This window comes from Stenella coeruleoalba (assembly GCF_951394435.1).
Source record: "Stenella coeruleoalba genome assembly, chromosome: 8".
NCBI classification, from domain to species: domain Eukaryota; kingdom Metazoa; phylum Chordata; class Mammalia; order Artiodactyla; family Delphinidae; genus Stenella; species Stenella coeruleoalba.
Window position 1 is genome coordinate 77,622,233 of NC_137154.1, and position 5,727 is coordinate 77,627,959.

Consider the following 5,727-nt stretch of genomic DNA (forward strand, 5'->3'; position numbering starts at 1 on the left):
TCTGAGAAGATTACATTGCACCTTAACCATCGAATCATGTAATGTTACTGTAATGGTGCAGTGTGCATGGTGGACCTGTGTCTTTTCTAGTATTACACATAAACACATTACCAATCTAGTTGGTGTCAACAAAATGATTTAAATGCTTTTCCCTACGCATCGATGTAACATTGTAACACAATTATTTGGATGTTTATACAGAAAGCACCAGTTACGGTGATTATGTAAATTGTAATTGGTAATCAAATGGAAATACTTATTATTTCAATTAAAACAGTTATATTATTGTTCTAATTTAAAAATTAAGTATGGACAAAATTTTAAGTTTAAAACTAGGGCATACTAGTGATTAGAATCAAATGGAGATGCAGAAGCCAGTCCTACAACTAGAGCAATAAAAGGAAAAAAAAAGACTAGGGGAAGATGTGTCTCAAATTTCACAAGTCATGGCGATTGCAGTTTTTTGTGGCCGAGCAAAATGAAAAAGCAGTTTGCTTGATGTATAAGTGTTCTTTAAGATAATAAAGCAGACAATATTAGAGACATTATCAGAAAATACATGGTTTATTTGATAAGTTTCCTCTCAACAGTCAAAAAGATTTGAAAAGAATAGACTAAATTAGTTGCCAGAAGTCGGAAATGAATATCCAACAGCAATTTTAAAAATTATATCTAATAGGGTTTGAGCTTGTAACTTTAGCTAGATATTAAATGACTTAGATTCTTGCACAAAAGAGAAAATCATTTTTAGATGGAAACATGGTAGAAGAAATTATTATTTCATTTCTGGAAATATTATAAAATTATTAGGAAAAGAGTAAAAATCATATTTTATAAAAAATAAAATATCTTCAATGAAGTCACCAAACAATTGCCCATGGAATACAAGCCCTTCTTAAGAATATCAAAGATCGATTGATTCAGAATTGGAAAGACTGCAAGTACTTTTCTTTAACACATTTCAAGTGCTTAGGATGAGTCATGCCTAATTAATACTTTGGTTATGTTTAGTCTCAGAGGACTTCCAAACTTATGAAGAAGTGTTGTCAACTCATAGACTAAAAAGCAAAATCCGTGGCATAGATATATTTGAAATTTTTATGACTGTCAAAGAAGAATTTCAACTAAATATGAAAAAAAGTTTTTTCTATCATGATGGAGGTGCTTCAGCTGTTACATCAAAAATCTGGATTTATAGGAATTTAAAAATAAGAAATTGATGTTTCCCTTATTGCTTTCTTCCACAAAATGATACATATTGAAAATATTTGTGCTCAGTTTTCTGAATCAGACTCATGGAAAGTGTCATGTATACAGTTATTAAAATTGTTCCATATATATATGCCAATACTATGAATCAGCACCAGTTTATGGCACTGTTGAAAGAAGTAGAAGACCCTGAATTTAATGATCTTGTGTTATTTACCAATGCTTATTGGTTGAGTTGTAAAAGAATTTTACCAAGATTTACTATGCTATTAACCCCAATTCAAGATTTTCTTGAAACAGAAGAATATTTGCCACATTTTCAATAATGACAGACAAAACTTGGCAGTTATGATTTACGTTTTCTCAGTCATGTCACGCTTCATGTGAACAGGCAAAACTTTAGGCTCCAAGGAATAGAACAGCTTATTTGTAATCTAGATCTATAGATGTAAGAATTAATGTTGATATTGAAATTTTTCATAATACTAGTTAATAATGATTTTATACATTTTTCTAATATGAATTAATAGGCAGAATATTTTAATTATAACCAAGAGTGTTATGTAAATTGTCTGAAAAAAAATCCAAAAAAAATTGAAGAACATTTTGTTTGCTAATGATAAATTTGGAGTTTCTTTGCTTCCTCCCCCTCCAACTTTATTGAGATATAATTGACGTATAACATTGTGTAAGTTTAAGGTATACAATTTAAGGATTATGCAATGATTACCACAATAAGGTTAGTTAACACATCTATCACTTGACATAATTATCTTTTTTTTTCTTTATGAGGAGGTGGTGTTGAGAACATTTAAGATCTAGTCTCTTAGCAACTTGCAAGTATACAATACAGTATTGTTAATGATAGTCACCACAATGTACATCAGATCCTCAGAACTTGTTCATTTTATAAGTGGAAGTTTTTACACTTTGACCAACAGAGTTGCTTTCAATTTATGCAGTACCCCCTTTGAATTTGAAATTAACACTGAATTGTCTTGTTAGTGAACTTACTAACCTTTGACATAGTTTTGAAATTGATACGCTTTTAAGGATGTCAAACCTTAGAGTTTGTTTTATTGCGTGATGTTTGTGTAAGAAACATTATTGAAAACTGTAAGACATCATCAATCAGCTAATTATTAACTGTACACTTAAACTAGGTGGACATATAATCTAAAATTTAAAAACTAGTTTCAAAAAGTAGACAAAAATTTAAGATCATGAGCTTTTCAATATGGCTTATATTTGTAGTTTCATATTGTTTAAAAGTGCTTCAAATGTACGGCTGGAAAGTTGCTCTTTATACTGTAAATATTGCTGGGGTAATATCAGATTGCAAACTGTAAAAACTAATTATTTTTAGGGAATGATAAAGTTAACATTGTGATAACCAGTTTTCAATTCTCACTCGAATTGTTGATATAATTTTAATAATCTAAATAATCTGTTTTATAACCAACATCATTTTACTGAATTCAAGTTATGAATGTTGCATGATCAGATCTCTGAGTGGGCCTGAATGGTGAGACCTGGAACCGATTCAGGTTGGTGTTAATGACCTGTACCTGCAGAGGACGCGTTCTCGGTAACCTAGTCTTTTGAGCACACTGCACATGAGAACTTAAAGGTCGGCATTCAGCTCCTTCCTGTTGTCTGACCGTGTAAACCAACATCTCTTGTAACCTCTCTTCACTGATGGCTTCAGGTCTGTTGATCTTATTCCCAAGAATCAGTATAGACACATTAGAAATGGTTTCAACTGTCATTAGTGAATCAAGTTCTTCTTTTGATTCTAACAGCCTTTTATGATCTGCACAATCCACCAGAACTGTAATGCCATTGATAGCAGGAAGGTAGTTTTTCCACACTCTTTGATCTTGAACATGTTTACCCAGATCAAAAGTTGCAAAGGTCATGCCAGTAATGGTTAGTTCTTTTGAAAGGGGAGATAACATTGGGACATGTGTCCAAGTCTGTCATCTTTTAGCATATATAGCAATGTTGTTTTTCCCACATTATCCAATCCAAGAAATACCAATTTGCCAGTTCTCTTATATAATCCTAAAAACTGTAGCATTCTGCTGAAACCACTGTATATCCAATCAAATATGAAGGACCGATCCATACCTTAGAGTCTGCGACTGAAGACAATGCTATTCCTTGCTTGGCATTGGCCCTACAGCCTCTGACACTGAACTGCAAATTGTGATGATTGCTTGATGTGCTTTTGCTTCAAAGTCAAATCAATTCTTCTTGGAAAAGATGAACAAGTTTTGTCAATGTGGATGCAAATTTTAAAAAAAAACTAAATTCTTTCAATTTAGTTATTTGAAAAAATTTAAGTATGTTTGGAACAACTTGGGTATGTGATACTACTTTCTCAACTTTGAATTTTTAAAGATCTTAAAATTAAAAAAAAATTTTTTAATCAGCTCAAGTATTTTGATGTAAATTTACATCTGAATTGAGATGTGTTCTATGTGTAAAATACGTATGAAAATGTAGTACAAAATGTAATAAAAAACAGTAAAATATTTCTATATTGACTACATGTTGAAATGTTAATATTCTGGATATATTGAGTTATATAAAATAAGTGACAATTTCACTGCTTTTCACTTTTTAAAAAGTAAAAAAATTTAAATTACATATATGGCTCACATTATATTTCCACTGGACAGCATGAGTCTAAGGCTCTTGTCATGAACAGTGTAGGAGTGTCAAGAACTCACCTTTTCATACATATATGGGGATGTGCAGCTACTTCAAAGGACCAGAAGCAGAGTAGACAATTTTACACCTTTCCAGGTCTGTTGGATTGTCAGCTCAAAAGTGGGGTGCAGTTGGCACATGTTTAACGATTGGTTCTCTGGGGTAAAAAAAATCCCTGTTTTTTACCATTATCTAGTTTCCATGGTATAAATACTCCCACCATGGTCCATTTCAAGCTACCAAGTGGACATCGCTGGGAGTTTGGAAGAAATACTGATAATTGGCTCTTGCCAGCAGGTAGCAGCCAGCTTCAGTACACCACTAGCTGGGACTATGTATCATTCTTCATTGTTTCTGCAGTATCTCGCATAGAGATCAACAAAGAGTAAGCCCATTTTAAGTATTTGTTGAATGAACAAATTCTTCTGCTGGCTACAAATCTCCTGTTGTTTCAGTTTTCCCCTGATCCTTTAACTTTTCTGAAATGTACATTCCTAAAGTTGAGGGTAGTTGTATGACTACAATAAGCATTCTCTTATTGAATGTGTTGTGCTGTCCAGATCTCCCTTAGCTCTGAGTCATTCATTATCCCGGCTGTTGGGAGTATTATGTGCTGATGTTGCTCAGCTGAAACTCTCCGAAGGAATTCTACAGATCTGAAAGAAGCTGCCTCCCCCATGGTTTCCCAGGCAGCTCTCTGCATCTAATGCCTTGTTAATGTGGGAGTCCAGGTCTGGCCCCTTCAGTTAGAGACATTTTTGAAGAACCATCCAAGTTTGAGAGTTTCCTGTGAGACCTGCTGCGACCTCTGTTGCAACCGTATTATGACTCAATTTATACCTCTGCTCAGTAGTGCTTCTTTCATTCCTTTGCGCGGGTGGTCTCTGAAAGCACTGCCCCATACCTCACCTGGACATCATCTCCAACTCAGGGTCTGTTTGCCAGAGAATGCAATCTACAACAGTCTTAACAAAAAACATCAAAGACAACTTTGCTCCTTTCACTCAGGGTCAGTGTTATTTTTAACTTAGTCAACCAGTTCTACCATGTTGGTTACAATGAGGGCCAGATCTTACCACTTCCTCTGTCTTATAGAGATGAAATTTACAAGCAAGGTAAGTTAAGAAGTTCTATTTGAGAAGATTTGTAAGAATTTTCATTGTGGATGAGTTTAAAAGCATGAGTTAGCCGTGGGGTGAGGGGGACCTTCAAGATGGCAGAGGAGTAAGACATGGAGGTCACCTTCCTCCCCACAAATACATCAAAAATACATCTACATGTGGAACAACTCCTACAGAACACCTACTGAATGCTGGCAGAAGACCTCAGACTTCTCAAAAGGCAAGAAACTCCCCACATACCTGGGTAGGGCAAAAGAAAAAGAAAAACAGAGACAAAAGAATAGGGACGGGACCTGCACCTCTGGGAGGGAGCTGTGAAGGAGGAAAGGTTTCCACACATGATAGGTTTCCCACATGATATCAATCGGCGAGAGCTCTACCAGAGATCTCTGTCTCAACACTAAGACCCAGCTCCACCTGACAGCCAGCAAGCTCCAGTGCTGGACGCCACATGCCAAACAACTAGCAAGACAGGAGCACAACCCCACCCATTAGCAGAGAGGCTACCTAAAATCACACTAATTTCACAGACACCCCAAAACACACCATTGGACGTGGCCATGCCCCCAAGAAAGACAAGATGCAGCCCCACACACCAGAGCACAGGCACCAGTCCCTCTACCAGGAAGCCAACACAAGCCACTGCACCAACCTCACCCACTGGGGAGAGAACCAAAAACAA

At 35.5% G+C, this 5,727-nt stretch overlaps 1 pseudogene across 1 annotated transcript; it reads right to left on the reverse strand.

Annotated features, from left to right (window-relative positions):
* Positions 1-2,847: 2,847 nt before the first annotated feature.
* On the reverse strand, positions 2,848-3,340 carry LOC307190421 (small COPII coat GTPase SAR1B-like; annotated as a pseudogene). The gene has a single exon. The product of its transcript is annotated as a small COPII coat GTPase SAR1B-like (transcript).
* Between the last annotated feature and the right edge of the window lie 2,387 nt (positions 3,341-5,727).